This window comes from Osmia lignaria, chromosome 13 (genome assembly GCF_051020975.1).
Source record: "Osmia lignaria lignaria isolate PbOS001 chromosome 13, iyOsmLign1, whole genome shotgun sequence".
Classification (NCBI taxonomy): Eukaryota; Metazoa; Arthropoda; class Insecta; order Hymenoptera; family Megachilidae; genus Osmia; species Osmia lignaria.
This window is the reverse complement of record NC_135044.1, coordinates 3,827,792-3,852,790: the sequence shown is the minus strand read 5'-3', so window position 1 is coordinate 3,852,790 and position 24,999 is coordinate 3,827,792. Positions and strand designations below refer to the sequence as shown.

Genomic DNA, 24,999 nt, shown 5'->3' with positions numbered 1-24,999 from the left:
TAGTCACGGTGGAGGGAGATCCGTCTGCTGGAGGGGGTGTCTGGGGTATATCCCCTCCAGTCTGGGGGGTTCCCAAACCCCAAACGCATTTCCCGGGGTTCGCAAATCTCTGGCTCGTTCACACCGTGTCCCAGACAACGATATCTGAAACTTTGCCTCCGATGGCACAGTTTCGATGAAACTTGCTGTCTCAATCGAATTTCCGTCCGCTGATTTTTTGATATAATTTTAAGTACAGTGTGATTGTACGTAAGAATGAAAAATCAGATGGCTCTTTGCTAGACTTTTCTATGTCCTGTATCTTACATTTTTCAATCATGACAGTTAATGATAAACTTATAATAGTGCAAGTTCTAAATACGTGACTGTAGATATCAGTCTCTTATACTTCAGCTTCGAAAGAAGGCCGGATGTTTCGGTGAGCAAATAACGGTCGATACGTGGAATTCGTTGACATTGATCCAGCGAATTCGTCGTATAGCTATCGGTGAGTCACCGTGGCTCAGTGCCCTTCAACCAGCGTCGTCCATTTCCTAAACTGAATGCCTGGAATCCCGAGTACATTTGACTTGCTTTCACCGTTGCGCTTATTATTTTCAATTAACCACTTTTTTTTTCTTCACGCTCGTTGACTCGTTTATTCACACCGGTTATCGCGCCCATTTTCAGTTACGGCGGCGTTTGATTTCCAATTTGAATTATTTATAAAGTTAACTCTAATTAAGCGATAGCCATTCAGTTGAAAATAACTTTCCAAGAGGCTTTCTTCGGAAGAAATCGAAATGATCGATCGACAGATCGGTAGCCAATGAAATTTCTGGTTTATGCGAATTTTTAGAAATTATCGCAGCTTTCCACCTTCCAAAATCTTCTGAAATTTCCATAAAGATTACGGTGATCGAGTCATTCCATAAATACCCCGAGAACTCCAGCCAAAATCAACAACATCAAAGCCGTTCTAAAACGCGTCCAGGATTTCCTAACTGAAACAGGAGGGCGAACAGGGCGCACGCCGAGAGATTGATGGTCGGCGAGTGGTAAAACTCGGCGAAAATGAGTCGAGGAGCATAAAAGTGGCACAATTGGTTCAGTGGGGCGGTGCCCCTACGGCCTTGGCTCGGGACACTGAACTCTATGGCGATGCGAAACGCGTTGTTCGAGCCTCGTGCGGTGCCCCATGCACTTCTCACCCCCCTCACGACCCTTCTGTTCTCCCTCTTCGAACGAGCTGCACCCGTTTCGCGCATATGCAACGTCCACTCCCGGTCGTTTCACTCGGAACTAGGCCCAACGAGACGAGGAACCGGTCACGCATGCGCACGGACTACGCGTTGCATTCGCGCGCACGCATGCGAACTAAGGATGCGACTCGCGAGGCCGCAATAGGGCACGCCGGAAAAGAACGAGGAAGAGGAATCCATAGAAACGGGAACCAGAGAGGAAATTCAGCAAGAATGGAAGGTTACGAAAGAGTTGCCAAGATTTGCGAACGTTTTGTTAAATAATTCAACGGAACGGCGAAAAGGGTGGGAGAAAGAAGGAAGATTCAGTTGGCGGATGATGGAAAGAGAAGCAAGATGGAGGCGTCACTTTAAACCTGGGATAAAAATGTCCACTTATACTTCTAATCTCTAAGTTCTGCTGTAATGTTCCTAATCTTGTTTAGATATTCCAGAATATCGAAGTGACCATATTCGGTGGCTGTTATTAACAGGAAGGGGCGAGAAAACGTGCGAATGAGTGAGAAGACGAGTTAGCGAACTAGGCGTGTCGAGAGCGTTCACTCTGCATGATGCGTCGGTCCTTTTCAAACCTAAGCAATATCCTACATTTAGTACCCTTAGGGAGAAGTACCGAAGGGTGCCGGAAACGAAGAGAAATTGGGGTTGATTTTGACTAGAAGTATTCCAGAGTGAAAGATAATTGAATTTAGAAACCAGAATCTCTCGAATATTGCTCTAATTGTTAGACATTTTGTTTGTTCAATGGTGGGATATCATGGCTTTGCCGAAATGTTTACGCCGAATCCCGCACGTAGGCCATCCTTGGAAGCCTGGCATAGCTTCGGCATCGTCTTTTTGCCATTTCATCGAAGTCTCAAGAATTCGAAAGCCGAAGGACATCGACAGGGAGAAAAACACGCGGGAGCATCCTTTTCAAACGTATTGACGCGTGCGTCATATAAGAGAGTACATTCTTGATCCTGCATTCCGATCCTGGAAATGGGATGGAAGAAATTGTTTTGTAATTGGTAGATGGAACATTAACAATCCATTTGAAAAATATTTATCAATTACTAAAATATCTTAATAGGGAAGGAGTTATACACGGGGTGTCCTGTGCAATTGGGTCAAAATAAAACTAATACGTAAAAGCAAATTATTGAGTTCTTCAACTCATTCGTACATGTCCCTTTCGAAAAAGAAGAAAACAATAATCAAAATTCGCATAATCGAGCTCGTCCATGTTCTGTTCGTTCGTTCGTCAGCCTCTGCTTCGATGCAGCTGTTCGCGAAGTGGTGGCGCGTGTTCGCGCGGCATTGGGCATTGCACTCGGCGCTTCTCTCGAGGGCGGTCTCCCGGGTTGATGCACGCGGAATGCAGCCGAAGTTAGCCGAGGATGCACGAGGCTAGCTCGAGCCGCAGCTGCAACGGTCATCGGGTTCGATGCACTTTGCGCTCGCGCGCGTTTCAGCATGCACGATTCTGCACAAATGACTCAGCCGAGCGGGGCGCACGAGGGATACGACCTTGACCCGGCTGCACGTAGGTGCATCGCACCTTGGCGAGTTGCGAGGGGCTCGATCGTGGTCGAAACGGTGCCTGTACAAAAAAGCTTACGAAATTCTTAATCGCTAATAACAAATTAAAATTTTCTTTTACATTTCTTCGGCAACATATTTCCAGACGCGTCGAAGCTTTTGAAGAGTTCAGGGCGCAGAGACGTTGCCGGTGTCGTTGTTCAATAACGCTTGGAAGAATTTGTGTTGCGCGCCGAGTTCTATATTAATTTTAATTTGTAAATACCCGCCGAAGCAATCGACGCATTAAAATTATCCAATCAAAATTTTTACTTCAAGTTACAAACGAAACGATTGTCAGCCTATCCTGGAAGATGACCACCGTGGCCATGAAGTTGCATACGAAGTAAGAATCGAGTATTCTCGCGTTAATTCCCGCGGAATTATCATCCTGTTGTTCTTGTCAATCTCATTATTTGTTGCACTACTTCTTTAGATCTTCAAGGCCTGTCTGCCATTTCATTCGAGGTTATTGTGCGAGTGGCGAGTTCATTGTAACCAATGCCACTGTACGGAGATATAATTTTTATTTTTTTTTTTTTTCAACTAAACGAGCTATCGTGACAGAAACTGATACAGTGAAAAACAGACACACACACTGGTCAGATGACACCGAGAACAATGGTGCTATCGTGGTAATTGACCAGGCAGGATGCACCGGGAACGGTTTCAACGAGCACATTGTTGCATAGCTATCGTTACGAATACGGTAATCAACGCGTTTCTAAAATCTTTCGAACGATTCGCTTTCATTGTTATTACGAGTGGTCGGGTTATGAAAACGATTCAACATTATTTCTTTGTACGAATAGAGAGAGACAATATGATAGAAATTTAATATGCATTTTCTTTGTGTCATGTGTTATTCAATTTGTCATTCGTAGTTGAGTGTATTTGCATTGAAAGTAGAAATAGACTTATGTAAATCATTCTTTTTCTTTTTACCGTTCTTTTTTTCTTCGATGCAATTCACTTTCGAAATACGCAAAAACGGTAATTGCGATTTCTAATTGTTTAGAGATTTAATTCAAGTGAAAGTGCATCGTTTTGCAAAATAACTTATTCCTACCGATTTCTTTTATTTTTTTTAAATAAACTTTTCACGTGCCATATGCCTTTTTACTGGGATCATATGTCTCGTTAAAAGTCACGATCAGTGGAATCGCGTAACGAGGTTCCGTCGTTAGAGAATAAGCTACAGAATCTCGAAACAAGGGGTCCTTTTTACCGCGATCAAAGGATCTCGCGATGCCGCAGCTAATTTACTTCATATGCATAGTTCAAAGTGTGTTGTACTCGACGATCGGGTTCAACGTCTGCCCGACGAGAATGAGACAAAGGCTAAAAGGCCCTACCTCTTCGTGGTATCTTTATAGAACACAGTGTCATCGACATGCGACAGGGTGTATCCATCGTAAAGGTCAACGCATCTATTGTGCGCGAGCTTATCGAGAGGCAAAGTCTAGAAAGAAACGGTAAATTGATTCTATAAAAATTCCCGATCGAAAGAAAAAGATATTGGTCCGTTGTCATTGAACACCGCGCGATGCTTGAACGTTCGTTTTTGACCCATGTTTGTGGTCGATCATCTCGCTCGTCGCGAGTATTTGCGGCTTGTTATCTCAACCCGAGTCAATCTGGAGTGATAGAATGTTATTGTGGCGGTTCAGTAACTCGATGCCTTTCTTCTGAAACCGTGTAATAATTCCATCTGCGTTGATTAGCTGTGCACATTTTATCGCGCCATTTTATTTATACCGGACAAAATGAACGATTAAATATCGACGATGGTGATATTTACCGGTACTATTATTTCGGCGGGAAATAAGTATTTTCATTGAAATTATCATCAAAGCAGATCGTGAGGTACAGACTTTCTTTGGCATGCCTGTCCAGCGCAATTATTTAAATCAGCACGTCGACCCGGTGCTTAAAGCAAGGTTACCGGGATGCATCGGCGGTTCTCTCTTCTCCCTTCTTCTTGGACCAACAGCTACGACCAACTATGTATTTATACATCAACGGAGGGATGTATTTCGGTCCGCGGACGCTGACGCTAGCATGCGGTGGCGACGGCCGGGCCCGCGCTCCTAACCTTGAACTGATGAACATCCCACAGTCACCACCCGGCTGCCATGTCCTGAGCTATTCCTGGACAGTCACCCTGGAGGAGGACGCGTTAACTCGCACCACTTTCGCCTAGATCTAACTACGACAACGTTGGGAAGCCGTGATGTCAGCCATGCGGCCTGCAACTTTCGTCTCGCGCCACCCTTGTCTCCTCTTTTTCTGCGCTCTCGCTGATTCGTTGTTACGAAATCGTACGAGGGCATTGCGTTCTTCTTTCTTCGTTTCTTCATGACTTCTGTAAACGAATATTAGTCAGTTGAAGGTGCTATGTAAGTCATATTTGAGCGACGCTTGAATTTTCATAGTGATTCATTTAGGTCGTTTCTTCCATCAGCCAGGATTTCAGGGTACAAACGTTGAACTTGACTTTCTTAATGCGACACAGGTTGTCTACCACTGCGCCACGATCGACCCCGACGCAAGGATGGTCGTCGGAGGGGTTGCGACAGAGGATATGAAAGTCGGAGGGCAAAGTAGCGAGGGTGGCTAGGCCAGGGTGAGGGAAAGTGCAATGCCTGTCTGCCCCATTCCCTTGGTCGTCGTTGTCGTCGTCGTCGGCGACGACGGCATCATACGTTGGGCTCGTCTGACGCGCTCGAAGGGACAGAATGCACATAGTAGATGGGGATGAGGATGAGCGACAGCAGACACCGACAGCGGTAAACATAGTGCTCTTGAAAAATAGAACACTCGTTAGCGTATTCGAGCGTGTCAGAAGGGGGCTGAAAAAGGAAGGGACGAATGACTTTCTTGCCCCCTCTCTTTTTGTCTACTCACCCTGGCTAGGACGAGTCCTGGCCGACTCGTCTCTTTTCAAACAGCGATTTAACGAGGATCCAGAACGCCTGGCTTCGTTAAAAATAATTAAAGAACCAGGATCAATGAGACTTTTTTGAGTTTCTGTTTTTAGTCTCCTACGTGGGAGGATGATCTTGAGTTTTCGTGTTGAATATTTAATCTTTTTCGTCTACAAGTTTATGACGATGTTTAGGAGAATTCTATTACAGAAATTTCATATCAAAATTAAGTGATGCCTTTTATTAGCACTACATTTAGCCATTTAGCATCGGTGTCATAAAATGTTCAATCAATTCAGTATTAATGACACGCGATAATGAATCCATTCAACTGAATATATTTATCCATCACTTTTAATAGCGTACATTGTTCAAGATATTCATTATCGGAAACAAACTAAATAAATGCTTGCATTATTATCTTCGGTAAGTAGTCGATATCAGTGATGCTTTGTCTTCATTACCCTCGTCTGCTGTGTATGTACATATAACTTTGCTGTGATACAATTGCAAATACATTTACATGGTAAACATTAAACATGTTCGACTGTACATTTGTGCATTTCCACTGCAACATTGAACGCGTTCATCAGCCAAAAGTACTTACATAGAGCAAGAAATGAAATTCTGCTGGTCTTTTGCCTTGGATTGTCCGTAAGGGTAAGCGTATCACGTATCGTGCAGTTGGAAGGCAATTTGTTATGGGTAGCCACGTAGAGGGCGTTTTAGAGAGTAGTTTGGAACGGGGGCATTGGTGCCATCCTGGCTGCCGCTGCAACGTGATGCAGTATCCAGAAGAAACAAGTAGACGCGAATCTTTGGGCTTGCATCTTGGCATCGTCTCAGCAGAGTTGAATGCACCGTCTAATTTTATGCACACCCTCATGGAACACTGTTTTTCTCTAGGTCTAGTGCAAATACCTTATCCTTTCGCCTTTCGGCCGCATCCCTGGGACGACACACTTTTTGCACGTCTCGTTCACTTGGAAAGCTTCCCTCCCCTTCTTTTTCTTTCGTTTAGCTGATTGCAGTTGAACGAGATGCTGTTCAGAATTCTTCACATGATCAAATTGTTTGCTCTAAAAAAAAAAATTAACAAACGGGAGATATTACACCCTCTGTATTAATAATTGGTATATGGTGGTTGATGGAGAGGATATAGGATTAAAAATTATTTTAAAATGAATCGACAATCATCAATGAAATTAACGGTTGATGTATTTCTATCTTTTGCACGAGGTTCAACGGTAGAGAAAAATCGAAGAAATGATCCAAGAAGGTTGAATCGAAATTACAATGGCAGATTTGCCGGTTGGCTACGATTTAAAGCCAGAACAACGAGCGAAGCTCCCATCAAGAATTGCTGGCGTGCTTTCGAGGAATTGCAAAAAGATGCAAATGACCGGGGCAAAAGGGGTGAAGTCGAAGAGGGTTGAGCAGGGCGCAGGCGCATTCCGAAACGTGTTCTTGCACAAGTTCGAAGCGGATCGCGACTACGTAACACAAGCATCGAACACGGGACGAGGGAGGAGGGATTTAATGTTCGTCTGATGTGAAGAGCTACCAGAAAGGAGGCTCTCTCTTTTGAATGTCAATGTCTTTGTCTCTTGGACGCGCCATTGCATCCCACGAAACGGTTCCCACTGGCATAGCCAGAGGGTACCTCCTCCTTTTGCATTTTCTCCCGTTTGCTATTTTACATTCTTTTCCTCTGCGAATTTCATGAACAACCACAACTGGTTCGCCGAAAGATGAATTTTATATTCACGGTGAAGATATTTTTATTCCCATTGAAATTTTAAAAAGATTCGTTGACTGCTCATCGAAAAGGCGAGTACTCGAGCGGACGTAGTGAAAGTCGTGTTCCATTTCGAATCACCCCATAATCGTATTCCTAGCCACACGAAAATCGTTTTCGAAGCCAAGGAGCCAAGCAAACTTCTCAACCCCTCGAGATGAACAGAAGGGAAGGAGTTGTCGCGGAGGTTACAAAAGAGACAGGGGGTGAAACAGCAACAGAAGTCGCAGAATTCAATTACAGAAACGAAAGGAAGGAAATGGAATCTGGAAGAACCAAACATGTGATATTACTCTTTTTCAAAAAACAGATCATACAACAGAGTGGAACAGAATCTACACTCTGCACGATGAACCACTTCCTGTTTCCTTCCTACTAACACATTTTCGTGAATCGAATTTACGGAAGAAATTTGAAATATTACGGACAATATCCCAGACCTAGATACAAATGACAGAATCTAAGAGAAAGTACCTATACACGTCGTATATAAAAAGAAACCGCCTAAGGGTGCAACCAGAGTAGTTTCCCCAACAGGAGATTAAACAGCGACGTTTTCCTAGTTTCCCTTAGGATGTCGAAGGAAGCCGATCGGAGTAAAGGAGCGTAGAAACAAAAATAGGGTCTGCGCGACGTTAGCTACGAAATAAAGGTAAAAATAGAGCGCGGTGAAAGAAGGTAAGGAAGGAAGGGAATGAAGCAAGGGCGATAGAGATGGAGTGGCATCTCGTCTGGCTTCAGGGTTCTCTAGAAGAGGAGGTTGTACGCTAGGGAAAGGTAGGAGGTTGAGGTCGACGCCGTTCGCGGGAACGAGGCATTGACCTCCAGTGAGTTAGGATGTCTGCCGGTATTGATTCGGCGGCGGTGCAGCGGACTCGGGGGTGGTGAAACAGGAATACGGGAGTACCGGGATGTCGGAGAGGGTTGGCGGCCTGTGACGCCTGCAGGGACACCCCTATGGTAGGGGTTCCGCCGGCGTTGTAGAACGAGAAAGAGAAACAGCCTGGCGAACGACGAAAGAGAGAGAAAAGGTGCAACGTACTGGGGCAAACTTTCCTCTCGCTTCGTCAACCTGGCCTTCTCCTCGTCGCTCCCCTTTCGCACGAGCAAAAAGGAGGAACGAGCTCGCAGACAGGGCGGTTGCCAACCTGAAAGACCTATTAAAAAATCCTACGGACTCGGAGCCAGTTCTCAAACATCCTCTATTTATTAAGTTGCTGCACAAGTCCGAAAGTACTAGAGCTTAAATTTTTAATTAAACTTATTTACACGTTTATTTAACACCGGGAAGCGATGGAATATTTTTTTATCCAACATCGACCCATTTTCGAACCAAGGTATCATTCTGAAGTCAACGACTTCGAATCGTGCGTCGAATGAATAACTACGGCTAATACACCGTAGGTTCAATTAAAATTATGAATACTAAAGAACCAGGCATGCCCTTCATTTTCACCTATCTTATCTTCATGAACGTATGAGTAATAATGATGTTTATCAAAAGGGTTAAAAGCACCGTCAGCGCTATCATAGAATTAAATGGCCGGCCATTTAAAAGGAGGACAGATCCTTGTCATGGGGTAACAAAGTTCTCCACCTGGTTGCAGTTGCGTCATGGGGCGTGGCAGTGGCATAGTGGTAGTTGTACAGCAGGAGAGAGCGAAAGTTCGCCCCAGTGCCGCCATCCTGTCTGCAGAATTCCAACCCCCGTGTCCGGGCGACCCAGCGAACGTCTCCCGTTGCACCCCGTTTCCTCCGTCGCCCTTCGAACCAGTGAAACCAGTTACAGTTTCCGTAATCGAGATCCTCTGATGCAGGTACCACCGTGATCGGTTCCTTTTTCTCCTTTACCAAATATCAAATGTGAATTATATTTTTCTTCCCATTCATCATGGGAGTTCATTAAATTTTTTCAATGAAACAGAAGAAAGAAGTAACGAGTTTATTTTCACATGAATGAAATAAAACGTTAACGAACACGTAAGTAATACGATATTATTTTCAGAATGCTCGCAATTATTATTTGACGCGTTATCCCTTAGGATATTTCCCCTGTTTTCTACTTATTTGCGCAAATCGCGTTAATTGATGTCGTCAAAACGAATTACACCTGTTTCATCTATATTTACTATAGGAAAAAACTTTCTCCCTTCGATTATTTTGCGTCGATTCTTTTTCTCTCCCAGTTCCTGTCATACGATTATTTTTGCAATGTCGTATTACGACGGTTTTTCTCGATCGAAGTGGAGAGGCGAAGGTCGAAAGAACATCCTCGCCGTCTAGAGTCTAGACGTCCTTTGGAAATCTTCCAAAATGGGGTCGTTTCTTATCCCTCTCGAAAGCTGGCTTCGTTTTTTTTTTAAATTTATTTAAACAATAATAAAATAACCGTCAGTATTTTACCGTAAATAATACAGTCTCTTTTGAAAAGGAAAAGGACTCTGATTTGCCAGATTGTTTTTTTAAGAACGTCTAGCGACGGTGATTCAATAATTACCATAAAAATGAAATTTCTTAAACGATACTCGAAGGTCCAAAGACATTTACCGAAAAAGGAAGGTTTATCTAGGGATACTCGTAAAAAGAGCGTCTCAAAGGCAGTTGTTGGCACGATTTTCCACGTAGCCATACCATGTCAGATTACTATATTTCAATGGCAGTCGAGGACGAACCCTCGCTTTTCCACCCTTGCAAGTCCGAATTCCGTTACGACGAGTGGCTTTGCGTAAATGGGATTTTGCTATGGCGTTACGACGTCTTTAATACTGTGAATGTACCGTCAGAAACATACTCTTCCATTCTAAAACGATCAAACACCTAATAAACAAACTCAGGTGAACTTCATATCAATTATGTCATCGGTGATCAGGAACTAATTTAAAAAAAGGCATTGAATTAATTTTGAAATTGATTAAAAATTGTTTCCAATAAACTCTTCACCTGAGAATTGCAAAGAATCAGCCTCGGCAATCATCGTCGATTCGCTTCAGCTTTGAACAAAGGCGCTACGAGAAATCTGACAGTTCGAGTAGAGCCTTCGAAACTGCATACACGATGAGAGTGTCCTTTGCATGAACGGGCATGAAAGGAGGATGCATCCTGTCTGCATAGGATACGTTGCAACACAGCGGACGACGACCCTCCACGATCGATGCACGTTCTTCACGAGGGTTGAACGTCGGCATACCAAAGCTATTTTTAATTAATCGTAATTATGCGCCGGCTTCAAAATCACCGTTACATTCCGCTCGATTCTCCCTCGAACGGGGGTAAACGATTGAATTTAATCTTTGACTACGCATCCCCTCGCAATGATTCACCCTGTTTTTCAAGGAAATTCATAAATTTTTCCTTCTGTTTGCTATCGAATCTGTCGACGATGTAAAATCAAACTTTCGAAGAAACAATCTCAGTTTAAATTGATTTGCAAAATAATTTGGCGACCGCGTTTTATCGTTCAAGTCTCGTAGAGTCGTGAATATGTATAGATCGAAGTAGAGAAGCTAAGCTAGAAGAAAAGAAGAGGAGAAAGACAAGGTGGAAGGTTCGTCCATGGAGGGTTGTCTGTCTAGACGGATCGTTGTTCGGTGCAAACTGTGACCGTGAATCGACGACGATGTAGTTGTGAAAAGGGACGAAGCAATAACGAATAGTGCCTGTAGACTGCGTGGGTGACGGCATTGTTTTCAGATGCGCCGAAAAAAGTACTGCGAAGAATGCAACCTTCGCGAGATACCTCTCATTTTATTCTCCAGACATTTTCTATATTTCCAGATAACTATTATTTTGCATCTAAACGTTCGAATTCTAACAGATTTAATTTCTTACAATTTTAAACATAACAACTCGAGTTCTAAAAATAATCATCCATAAAATGAATAAATCTTAAATTTTATGCAAAATATCGAGAATCAGGTTTACCAACGTCGGTTTCCGAGATAACCAACGAGTTTCGTGAAATTTTTCACCGTCAGTTCGGGTGTAGATTCGATTAGACGGATCCGCGGTGGCAAAGGGGTATATAATTATTCGCGCGATAACCATGCAAAGTGTATGTGCACGCGATAGGAGGGGCCTTTGGCCCGTTGCTTGTGCACAGTCACGGGGTCATTAAGCTTCAGGGGCATTGGCCAGACTGAAATGTTTCCTAACGTGTCTAATTGCGCTCAGATCCCTCGCACTTTTTTCAGTGCGTCTTCGCATCGTCACGATAAACGTCAAGTTCGTCGATGTTATTCCATCCTCGGTTTATTCCATGTCATATTTCACTCTGTTTACGGTTACGTCGATATAAAGGCGATACGAAAAACTGCGAGAGAAAAAAGGAATTGGTTTCGCGATGGCGAACGCTCGATGTAAAACATGGCGAGGGGTGCACGTGAGCAGAGGCGTTTTATGAATTAATTTCTGATCGTGCAACACGATAGATCGAATTGCGAGAAGTTTTAAGACGTTAAGAATTTCGTGTTATTATTATTTTCTCTGTATTTTGCAGCAGTGAATTGACTTTAATTAATTGAAATAAATAAAATTCGTAGAATTCCAAAGCAAAGGAAACTCGATGAATCCTTATTTCCTTAGAAATTCTGATCTCTAAAGTTCAAACGGGAGGAAAGTTAACCTTTAGAATTTAAAAAAAAAAGAATAATAAATAGAAACAACAAGTTCGCGACAATCATACTTCCTGGAAGGAGCCGTTTCATACCGCTTACCGGGTAACGAATCCAATTACTTGCTAATTAGAGAATCGAGGCAGCAGTACTTTTAACGAGTTGCGTGGCAATCAACGCGAAGGTTCAGAGGCGGCAGGGGATGCCATGGGGTTTTTCTCGGCGAGGATGAAGTGCGCAATTAATCCGTCTCGCGTAGCCACTTCTGCTACTAAAACTGCATTGATATCCCCGTCATTTTCTCTCCCCGTGTCTACGCGTTTCCTTCTGTCCAGTCCATTTCCACGAATGCCAACCGACGTAAGGAGACTGCTAACGATCCCGTGTAATGTGTATCTTCAGGGATGAAAACCCTCGATTCACCCTTTTCTTTTTCACGGACTTCTTCCATCGGATACTAAGATTTCATTTAACTCAGTGACAGGTTTCATTGAAACTCATCGTCTGAAAATATAAACAATACTGATTATTTTAATAAAGCATCCATATAAATAATATATTAAAAAAAAAAAAGAAAGAAATGGAAACTAACATACGACACGGGTCTAATAATAATCGGTATGTGTGGATCGAAGGAGGTGAAAGGAAAGCATGGGATGCAAATTGGAAAGCAGGCCCGTTTTAAATACGCGATGTTCGCGGTGCAGTGAATAATGTCCCCGAGACGAGGAGGGTGTGTTTGAGGGGCGGTTGAAAAGATGCCCGACTGCAGCGTTTTAAGTATTCTTCTTTGGCTTGCGCGAAAATCGAGCCGGTAGGAAGAGAGAAAATAGGGAAGGCAGGGTCGAACAGTCGGTGAGCACGTTCGTGCAGAAGCCTCGACCACGTTTCCATGTGAGCGTGCAGACAGGAAGGGGCGAGCAACCCCTTGTCGGCGTCTGGCGCATAGGCGTAGATGCAGCGTCGGTGTTCGCTGTGACTGGGTCAGCGAAACCCAGCGAGAGAATAAACTTTTTCCACACCTGTCGATTCCCTCCTCTGACGCAGGTGCGCCCGGAAATTCCTCGAGTTTCTCCCGGGTTCTCTCTGGAATATTAACGAATCTCTGATTTTGGTCGAGATTCTCGAACAAGACAAATTCTATGACTTTTCCAATAATAAATCAATAGCAATAATTTAAACAATTCGGACAATTTGTCATTTATAACATAAGATAAAATATTTGCATGTAATCTTAATTTATATGAATCATTGTACAGGGGATGCGGGGTTCGTATCGATGAAAATTAAGGGAAATTAATAAGTTCGGTTTTTAATAAGCAGTGACGCAAAGTGGTGTCGATAATGATCCCTCGGTTAATCGAATCAGAGGTTCGAAGACGTCCCTCGATTCGAAGGGGATGGAAAAAAAGAAGCACCCCCGACAATGCAATCAAAATACAACCCCTCGAACGTCCGCCCCTCAAAAGTTCACTGTAACCAGCCAGACGATCTTCAGTCTCAAGTAATGACAAGCCACGGTCCGTTTTGACCCTCTCCACCGCGCTGCTGCATCCCCCTGAGCGTGGGGGGGTGACGGTCTAGGTGAGGGACGTCGCGTGCGCGCGCATCTACGATGCAGTGGAGGTCATCCACCTGAAAGGTCGGGGTCACACTCTGTTGGTCGTAGACCGCCGTCGTCGGGACGACAGAGGGGTAGTTTGTCGGCGGTGGGTGGCTGGTGATCGCCATAGCAACCCCTACGCGCCAGTCAAGGCTAGACTGTAGGTTCTCAGTGACGGCGCAGTATCGTCTGGTGTGTGGGCAGAGCTTTGGGAGAGGGAAACTACCGATTCCGAGAATATGTCGTTCCTCAACATTTTCATGTACCTTTGAACGATCAAAATTATTATTGCTGCGAGAACAAAACTATTAGCTCAATATTATCGAACAGCAGTAGTTTCTGGATGTTTATGCGAATAGTTATTTTTATAGGTGGGACTTTGATAGAAATATGTTTTATCTTCAGAGATTCAATAACTCCAATAATTTTAAAAATTTCAGATGGCACCAATGAAGCTACTTAATTCGTTTGAAATAGCGCTCACTTAAATGAAATTGTTGTTTCAGTTGGGAGGTTGAAAGTATTTCGGTAGTTTAATCGGGTATTTATCGATTTGTTCGAGTATTCTGTTTGAACCAGAGGGTACTTTATAGTGACGTAGGTGGTGATCATCCTATTTTTTCACTGTGATAAACGACATCCTACACTCTCATCATATTTTCTTGGAAAATTCGGCAGGCATGCGATTAAGACCGTGATACATCGTCGAGAAGGGATAAGTGCATAATGGGCGACAAATTGCATGCTGCGATATTTGCAAGAGCGATAGCTTTTAAAAATGGAGTTCGTAGAATGGAAGTATAAGGGGTGATATTATGCTCGAACGCGACACGAAGGTGAATTGCAAGGGTGCACGGTGCATTGGTGTTGCAACATGTGACGTTCTGCTTGGTAAAATCTTTTTTATTGTCGGCCCTCCGCTTCTCATCGCGTGTAAATTTACCAAACTGCGTTTCAAGTGGACTGTTCCAAGAAGGGGGGGTAATTTAATTGACGATTTGAAATGTTTTAATATCGCTGCTGACGCACTTAAATTTTGTCATTGGCAATAACCGATTCTTAATTATTACTAATAATCACTTTTCAGTTAATTTTGAGAAGTTAACACGAATTTGCGAAATTGTTTCACACCAAAAGAACCGTGTACACTCGTGATTCGCGGCGATTTCGAAAAGCTCGACAAACGGCTCGAACCACGAATCATCAAAACACGTCGCGAACATAAGGTAGGTCAGGAATCCAAAAATAGTCGTCTGTGAACGTCATCGAGCGTCATCGGCGTGGTCCCGAATTTTTATTTCTTCCAAAAACAAAACCGTCGTCCAAAATAAGCCTTGAGACGCGTCTGGTGTTTTCTGCAAACAAATTGCACTGTTTATTTTATTCGCTCGTTTCTTTTAACTAAGATTGTGAAGATCGACGTTTCCGAGAATCGGTGATCGAATATGTGACCCAAGAATATCTATTCACGACGCAATACAAACGTTATTCATCGGGTAAGAAAGGAGAAAATCACGTAGGACGTTGTAGTTACCTTTCTTCTTCGCAACCCACGCGAATAATGCGATTTCATTTTATCCTTACCAAGATATCGATCATCCTATTCGGATTCCATCGATATTCAACGTTACTGATAAGGTGAATCGACACCGATATCGTAATTGGAAGACGAATAAAAATATCCAACGTCGACACCTGTTAGTCGAGAAATCAGAGAAATTAATTGGCACATGTCTATCGGCGAATGAAATGACCCTGATGATGATCATACTTGAATTATCCGAATACCTTGATTACTCGGACAGATTATGTCGTAGAGGATACAAGGATACAGGACGCGCGAGCAGTGATTCAGGATAATTGAACAGACTCGAGACGAGAAAACGAGTAAATAGAAGCACACCACGGTTACGAAATTATCACGAAGCACAGACGACTTTGTAAGCCGGCTGGTATCACCTGTGATAATTTGTGTTAACATTGAGACAGAGCACGGTCGATTAGAGGACGGTCTCTGATTCAGATATCGTATCTACTGACGTGAATGCATCTCTCCTATCACGAAAACGTTTTTGACTCCTTAACCTCGTACCCTTCATCCAGCGTCCATTAATTCCAGTAAATCTTATTTTTACAGTGACCTGCATATCGATGTGTTAATAACATAATTATTAATAAGATAATTATTAAGCATACGATCTGTTAATTTGCAGCCGTTATTTCTAGAGTAAGCAATTGGATATCTTATTTTTAATACTTTCGCTGAGACGATTAACGTGATAATATTACCGTCAAGTTCTATTTGATACGACATTGGGTTCGAATTGAATTTTCGTTCGAAATTGATAAAACGATTGTCCATCATTGGCTACAGACGAGAACTCGTGATATTACTGGTATTATGCTGATTGGGAAAATATTGATAAAGATTGAACCAGTGTCTGTAACCTTGGACTTGACTTATAAATTATTTATACAAACATTCTGTACCGAATTCTGATTAAATATCATTAACGTCTCTCAAAGTTTCACTGAATAAGTTAAAAATTAAATGAAACAAAAAAAATGAGTTAATCTATCGATTAAATCGTATTTAGAATTCGTTGAACCGGTGCTGTAAGATAAACGCACGAATAACAGTTTCACTGTTTACTATAGATCTAAAAAGAGTAAGCGATAAGAGGTCGTTATTAGTTGAGCGAGTGTAAATATAAATGCTAAAAAAAGAAAAATGAAATAAATGAACTGTGATCGCATTGAACAATGATAGGAGTGAAAATCTAATGGAAAACAGTCTGTATTATAATTTGATGCCCATCAAAATGTTAATGATTGTTCCTTCATCCGAAAATGACTCCGTTAAATTGCTAATAAATTCATGTTTATTTTTCCTCGAAGAAAAAGAAATCGCGATCGAAAAAGTGAGAAACATTTCGCGGGTCGATATCACGGTCGCTAATCAGACTGTTGCGAAAGCGTTCGAAACAGTTATATGTTAATGAGAGATTAATCGCGGCAGACTAAGCACTTTTCATGGATCCTGCTTGCAACTTTCTTGCCACGAACAGTGAAAGCTGTCAGATTGATTAGTCGCGTAACACGCGACCCTCTGGAACGGAATTCCGAGTCACGAAACGGAGAAATCACGTTTCTTTGAGACAGGTCATGGCTTGTTTGCGTTCAACTTTGTTCGTCTGAAATTTTCGCCCTTGATTCCCGTCAATAACCGTACTGATAAGCGGCACGCAATTCTCAGATTTTTTATCTTCCTCTTTCTCCCTCTCGATCTTGCTCGTCTCTTTTTCTTTCATATTTTGTAACGACGAAAACTTTGCACTCGATAAGATTCGGGTACTGACGCATATCCGTGCCAGAATTTTTGCACCGACGGCGTGCAAATAATTTGCACGATAATTTGTTATCCGGCGTTTTTACTGCTTTGAAATTGAAACCGAAAATAAAATATTCCTTTCGCGATTCAGTTGGAACATTTTTATTTTTATCATTGATGCGTAATGGGAAGAAAAATATTTACGCTCTTCTAACGTTACATCAACGAAACATATGTTATTAACTTTGATGCAACGAGTACGGTCGGTTTAAAGTGAAACCAATCGATGATCGATATCGTTCTGTTATTCGTAACAGTAACACAAAATGATAAGAGCTTATCGATATTTAAAACCAGTATTTACGAAAAAAGACGAACTAATTCGGCGAGCATTAAATCATACAGATATGTATAAAAACAGGACTCTTTTAAGGCTCCTATTTTCAATTATTCGATAGTTCAATTTATCTAAAACAACTTATATGAACGTCGAGTACGATTTATAAGAAATAAAATTCATTTGCTTAATGAAAATTCAAATGTAAATTCCGTATCGTATTACAGCAGAGTTATTTTCGAAAATAAAATTTTAATCTATCAAGGACTTAATCTACCTTAATACCCTCCAAGACCCCAAAAATTATGCCTTCCACATAATATCTTGTAAGGCGTAAATTAAAAATTTCGTCATGCTCGAAACTTTGGACCGTAAGCTTATTGAAAAGTAGCTTATCTATTTAAATTCGCATTGAGAAACATATTTGTATTCTTCACAAAATATACGATTAAAAAAGAAAAGAAGATTAAATTTCATAAGAAATAAACTGATAAAGCAGTATAATATAAATTTACGCTAATTAGTATCTATTAGTAATTACATCATAAATTGCATACCAGATATTCGCATGAGTCAGCAGGTGATCCAGAATCGGCCGATTCATCGGGGGACAGGAAAAAAACGCGCGGCCAGGTTGGCGTCAGCCACGATTAGCTGTGTCATGGAGGCAATAAAACGGGGCCCGAAATTGGTCCAGGAAGCTGGCAAAATCCGAAGATCGAGCGTCGGAATATGCAAATGGAGCGGTCTAAGAAAGGAGGCTAGCGTGGCGAGGGTAGATCAGGTCGGTGTCTTCGAGGACCGCGAACAAAGACCGGTTCTCGTATGAAGGTCACTAGTTCAGTGGCGTCCGTGTACACGTTGAAACCTCGTTCTCCTCGAAGGCCGTTTCACTTTCGTCGAACACGACCAAAAACCGTTTTACTTTGGGACTCTTCGGACCGTATACCCTTTCCTTTACTTCCACCGAGCCTATCGCCTCGTTTCGGTCCGATGCCAACCGATCCACTTGCACTTTCCACTAAAGGTTCAAGGTTAAGGAGATACAGAAGAATTCACTCTCCGTTTCTACGGCAGGAGAAAGTGTTGGCCGACCTAGATTTCGGTCATTGCTGCGGCCAGAGTCATCGGTCTCGATTTTCTATCCTCTCGGACCAGGGGTAATAGAAGTCGATCGTTCGTAGAATCATTTATAATAATAAATATTCCAAGTATAAAAACACTAATGTTAGCGTTACGAAAAACACTTGCTCTTCGCACGAGGGACAGGTTCCACCGATTTCACCTCGAGTTGGGTGATAGCGAGGAAAGTTGGGTCGTTGTTCTCCGCAGAGTTTCGCTTTCTTCGACTACTCTCTCACGCTCGGTCTTGTATCTTACGGCAAGGTTTTCAGAACCCCCGGTGATCGCGATCCGGTTTCTAAAACTCTCGTCGCGGGGAGACTCGCTTTCGTTGGGCGATCGACGCTCGCGGACAACGAAAGTGGAGAACAACGACACGGCTGACCCAGCTAGGTTCGACGAACCATCGGTATTCCCTTGCCTCATTTTCACTTTCCTTCGCGATACCAGTGAAAGTTCCGCCGTTTTGTAAACGTTGTTTACGATGATTTGGAATGATTTGAGTATCAATTATTATCGGAACTAACTTAATCGCCGAGGCCCAGGGTGTGGTGAATTTTCGGTTAGCCTGTTGCGGCATTCTGACCGAGTGAACCTAGTATGCACGGTATCGAGTAGCCGAACACTATGTCGGAAACGAGACCACGGACAAGGAAGGCTTTCTCCCGTGACATTGAGCCTCAGCTACAGCCCCCGAAGCAACGTGAACTTGAACCAGTCTCCCGTCTCTCCTTACGCCTTTCCTTGGCCTCGATGCTTTCGGGACAATTACACAACGTGGCTGGCGTTAATTTGCCCTGATTCGAGAGGAATTGGGTGTAACCCTCGCCTGTAACCCGACCTTAGTCTCAGGGATACAGAGTGGGATCCAAGTACGCTGGATAGCTGAACAAAATGTAGTTTCGATTAATTATAGATTCACATATTTTTGATTTAAGATCAATTTCAAAATGGTATAGTGAAAGTGCACTATAAAGACATACTACCGATCCTGAAGAGATGGTCAGTTTAGGAGTGAAATTGAAAGGACAAGTTGAAGCTAATGTTAGTTTCTCGACACAAATGATTAATTTGAAAGTTTTACGTAGCAATACCATTGTGTTCGTTAAACATGCTGGAAGGAATTTTGGTATACTCAAATAAACCGATAGATTTGGAGGGTAAAAGGCTAAAGCTTCAGGGATGAGGTTGGAATTCTATTAAGATAGCGAGACAAGTACGTCGAAAAGACAAACTATATTGGTTGAAAAGGAGGAGGCACACAGAAGTATGTATTCTGTAAATAAACGAACCATTCGAGGACCTCCTTCGAGCGCAAACCCGACCTTGCTGTCTCAACCAAATGTTCCTCTTTGTCTCGAACGTTTTGCGTCCTTTCAACGAGGTGAATTTCATCTATATTTTCCCTCCCTCAATTGAAATCTACATATAGTTCCTTTACAGAACCCCCCTTTGTCTTCAACCGACGATTAGATGAATCTTTCCGATATCTCTCTCATTTTCACCGACTGCTATTTTCACTCATGTCATATTTATCTCATCGTTTCCCTCAGTTTCTTTATCGTTATCTATCGTTCCCTCCGTTCCTTCGCCCCTCTATCTACGTTCAAAGCTTTTCCTCTTTTTCCATCCCGCTATATCGCATATCTCTATTTCCGTTCAGTTTCTTCGCTCTCCGTCGACCCTGTACTAACTCGGATCACTGGCTTCACCCTTCTCTCTCTATCTCTATTCTAACCCATGCGTGATACAACACGCTTCTTGTCCCTAACCTAATACAACGAGCGTTGCGTTGAGCCACAGCACGGACTGCAGCAAGCCACATTCAGACCGGTTTGATGATTCAGGTTCATCTAGATCTAAACAACTACGACCTCGGCACACGTAATACGTTGGGTCGCGAGACTCACGGCCATTTATAAGATTACCCCCTGGGAGAATGGCCACGGAATGGGGCGCATAATGCCTCCCTCCTGGTGGAAACCTCGAGTGTCTGCATAGATTTGCAGTTTTCAAGATCTTTGCAGGAAATAGCTTCTATAGAAGTGTTTCCTGACGAAACCACCAGGTTCTTGAGGGTCTAGCCATAACGTTAAAATACGTTCTCTTCTAAGATTATCCTAACAGAAAGACTGAGGACAGTGACGAAACTCAACGACCCGTATCCCTTGGCCGTGCATTATTCTATTAAGCTAGAAAATTCGATATTTCAGGAGAGACAGAGTCGACGTGCACCGAGAACGGTAGAAGGACGAGTGTCAGCCTGGGATCCTCTATAAGGGAGACCTTGACCTTCGCTAGACGACCTACAACGCCCGCTTAGTTCAGTCTAAGGGGATCCTTGGACGAAATTCAGAAGGGTTTAATGTCCACGCTATTATACTTATTATAATCCATTCTTCCGCGTCTCGACACGATCGGAGGGGATCCCTCCCTGGAATTGATGTCAAGACCAGACGTACGTGGCTTCTATTCGTCTAGCCTCGAATGGACCTCTTCAAATTGTACAGATGTTCTCATGGATTCAAAATAGAAGGACTCTTTAATTCTTTGTTTATTATAACTTGCCCGAAACCACTTATAATGGATCAGTTGATTTATGAAACCAGTTGGAATTGATTATTGTACAATAGAGAAATTAATTTCATCGCGTCTGGGAATTTCTATGTAGCCCAGGGAAACTTGTCGGTACACAGTATGTATACCAGTTAATGTCAAGTGAAAGGGATTAACCCTCCAACGGCAGAGTTCGGTCAATCGTAACTCGTATCTACTAAACTAAAACAATGGTGTTTTGGATTGAAATAAACCTATCCTTTTCATTAAATCTAGCTTCTTCGAGTTAGTGTCAAGAATGAAAGATGATGAAAACAAAAAGTGTTTCGTCTTCGTGAGAAACGTACAATGGAGATTGAATAGAATGGTCGGTGAATCGGGGGAGTGGAAGTGTCTGGCGCGAGGGACCATTTCAAAGAGGCCTCGTCAAAGAGTCTCGCTGATCCGGGAGTACTCTTGGCTAGGTACGCCATTGCACCGAGATAGATGGATAGTTATAGCGAGTGCGTCGAAGCGGGATGCGGGGGCTGATCGATAAAAGCGGCACTCGGGTTCACGAGCCTCATTCAAGGACAAGGCCATGTGATAGCGGCCGCGGTTGCGCACTCAACCACCCCTGCCTATCGGCTGGTCGTTTGTCTCAGGTTTGTCTCTACTCCGTGCACGGCCCTGCTCATGCCCCGTTGAAATGAAGACAGAAATATTTCTTTCAATATCACGAAACCCACCCACTTAAGAAAAATGACTATTTTTTATGAACCGATGGCTAGAATGATTTCGAGCGCCAGGAGGACGTTTCTTTTGCGTCAAGACAAAGGGGTGAGATAAAATCCCCTAATGTTGGCATTGTGAGGGAGAATTTTCAAAGTCAATTCGGATATTAGTTGCACCATTCCTATATCCTATTTAGGACGCAGCACGTACCAGCCACGCACACCAGCCTAGGTCAACCATGTGGGTGGCGCGGCTAGTTTCCCTCGATTTCCCTTTTACGACCCCCTTTTTATTTCACTAGCACAGCTACGTTTGCACTTGTCGTAGGAGATACTTACTATATCACACATTTTACGCTCCTATCGCATCCGCTACTTCGTGCATCTTTAAGCTTAAGAATCTAAGAGCTGGCATCTAGGCTGTTTGCTTTACTGCACTTATCGCAGCGTTCATTCCTTAACCAAACACGATAATACACACTTGCTGTTGTTCGCGCTCATAACCATTCGAAACGCATAGTGTTGCGCATGCACCCTGTGTTTCGCCCTTGTATGCACATGCGCGCGAATGAAACTCAAGAGAATAGGTGTAACGGAAGGTCTGGCCTCTCATCTGCTTCCGTTCGCAAGCATGTGAGTTATACACGCGTAGACATTTCATCATCCTTCCCTAACAGGGCCATGAAAGAAAGGCGAATGACAGAAAAATTAATAATAATAACAATTGATCGAGATGAGGAGAAAGAGAAACTAAAGCGAATGGAAGAAAAAAATAAAAATAATAATTTTTTGAAAAGCAACGGCGACAAATAATAGCGTGTTATCAGCATCGAAGGGAAGGAAGAGAAAGAAAAGAGAGTAGAACAAGAGAGGGCACTAGACAAAATCAAAAAGGAATACGGACACGTAGACGAGATAGAAAGGAAGAAGATAGAGAACGGCGCGGTTGTGTGTGCGCATTGGGAGATCGTGTTGCCTGGCATAGTGTGGAGTCGTATCACGAAGCAGTCGCTTTATATACGTGCGCTGTCGGTGCGCGCGGATAGCGCGCTGGAACGTCGAACGCTATAGGTTGAAACGGTGAGCGCTCGCCACAGGCTGTAGGCTACCCGTAGGGGTTAGATAGAGAACGAAATAGGGAGACTGAATGAGATAGACAGAGGGAGGGAGCGAAACAAAGATAATACCAAGAGGAAAAGAGAGAGATATCAGAAGCGAGGGAGATATCTAGATAGAGGAAAAGAGAAATGAGAGCGCTTATGCACCGCTGAATCCATCGCGGCCGGCCGCACTCTCACTTTCGCCGGCGTCGATGACGGTTCTCGTCGTCGTCGGCTGATTGCCGTCTGCGCTACAACCACCGACTTTTTTCCCCGTACGACCGTGAGTAACGCGTTACGCCGCTGTTCCGCGCGATTTTCACCGCGGAAAGTGTATCTTTCGAAAGCGGAGCATAGAGGGCGCGCTCTTACGATGACCACTCGTATTAGAGTTGACCACGTGATCGATCAAATCGATTGTCGATAGACTTGAGGGAAATAGGAAGATCGAGACGAGTATCGAAGTGAGTTATCGAAGCGTTAGTCAAGCAGTCACGCGAGTAAAGATGGAGACGTATTGGCTTTGATTTACATACCTCGTGACGAAACTCGAGCAGGGGTTGACGCTCTTGGAGGCCTTCGCGACGATAAACCGCGATCAACCGTGGAGGTGGATCGTTCACTGTCTCCGTCTTCATCACGTATCAAGGGTGAGAAAGAGGGAGAAGAAAAACGAGAGTGCCGGAAGAGAGGGGAAGAGAGTTACTCTGGCACGAGGGCGGGAGCGAGAAAGCAGAAGGGAGGAGGACGCTGCGTGGGTGGTGGGAGAGAGGGAAAGGTCGGCAGTGGCTCGCGAGGGACTACTCGTATTCCGAGGACTGTTGTTTTCGGTGAACTGCTAAGAAACACTCGTCCACGCGGACCGGCCTTACGTGCATTCCTCCGTACGCATCCTTGCGTCGCGTCGTGTGACAAGAACGATTTGTGAATTGAAGAATCAGTGACTCTTCGACATTCCATTGAAGGCTATTGATATTGTGTATCGCACGTGTCGTCTAGCGTCTCGAGATTCTGGAGCAACGAGTGCGTGACATCTATCGACGAGTTTTACGTATGAAAGTATTCCGATCGACTGTTGTGATTCATGGCTTTAATGTGTTTTTTACACTAGAACTTGCGTGAGTGGTTTTCCGTGTCTTTCGATAGACTCGTTCGTGTTTCGGTTTTCATAACGGACGTTCGCGAGTTCAAGGTTTCACCGGTGGTGTCAACACGTGTCGTACTATTGAGAATTTTCAAAACAATCTACATCGCTCGAACGGCTCGGTGAAAAGGAAACAAAAGCGGACAGTGACTCGTTTATGTTCGTGCTCGTCGCGTCGTTCTTCTTCGGTTCGATTCCGGTTTCGCTCGTAGTTTACATCGTCGCGTCGGTGATCACGGTTTCGATGCAGAGCGTGGTGACTGTTGATAGTGAGCGACGAGCTCGAAACGCGTGGCGCGCGTAAAGTGAGTGATTAGTTCGTAGTGTCGCCGCGAGGGTTTCCGCTGCAGGTGTCACGCCGCCGCAAGACATTGACCGTGACATTCGGCATTCGCGCGGAGATACGGTGAAACGTAGCGTTGAAACCAGTGAGCCAACAATCAGTGACTGGATTAAACATTGTGCCTGAATATTATCTTTATACCTTCGGCTGTGTTTTCTCTTTCGTAAGCGATTATTGTATATCCGACGTCCGTTCCGTCGATGTGCACGCGTGTTTCGTGAATGAAGCCGACTGTATCGCGGGTTCTCGAGAGATTTTCAAGTGAATTCCCGTGACCCGCGGCCGCGGGTGAAACGCATTAAACGTGGCTCATACGGCTAGGGACAGAGCCGCCGAACTCCAGGCGGAAGTAAGGAGTGCGATCAGGGTACTACATGGCTGGTGCCCCAGGCCTCCCCAGGGGCACCGTGGTGACACGGTTCTGATGCCACCGCAGACGCAAATGCGAGGAAATCATAGAAACGGAGGACCAAATCAACCACCGTCAGCTACCGTTGTAGTCAGTTCAACATCGAGCATGAGACCGCCACCGCCGCCACCACCCCCTCGCGTCAGAGCGTCCAACGAGGGCAAGGGGCATCACGAGGAACCTACTAGCTCCATTCCTGATCTCG

The 24,999-nt window shown here is 43.8% G+C and overlaps 2 long non-coding RNA genes across 5 annotated transcripts in view; one reads left to right on the top strand and one right to left on the bottom strand.

The window, feature by feature from the left end:
* Positions 1–934: 934 nt before the first annotated feature.
* On the bottom strand, positions 935–23,551 carry LOC117601889 (uncharacterized). 3 transcript variants are annotated; one of them, XR_013063251.1, is made up of 3 exons: positions 23,435–23,551; positions 9,124–13,222; positions 935–6,807 (listed from the first exon to the last, which is right to left on the bottom strand). It is a non-coding gene; the product is annotated as an uncharacterized LOC117601889 (long non-coding RNA). The 3 variants fall into 3 exon arrangements; XR_013063250.1 differs by lacking the exon at positions 9,124–13,222 and having other exon boundaries at positions 935–6,592; positions 6,650–6,807; positions 23,435–23,536; XR_004580825.2 differs by lacking the exon at positions 9,124–13,222 and having other exon boundaries at positions 935–6,224; positions 6,336–6,807; positions 23,435–23,534.
* The window catches only part of LOC143305240 (uncharacterized), a 62,781-nt gene continuing 60,848 nt past the window's right edge, over positions 23,067–24,999 (top strand). The window contains exon 1 of one of the 2 annotated variants that reach the window (XR_013063252.1): positions 23,067–24,999. This is a non-coding gene — a long non-coding RNA (uncharacterized LOC143305240). The other variant, XR_013063253.1, reaches the window with a different exon arrangement.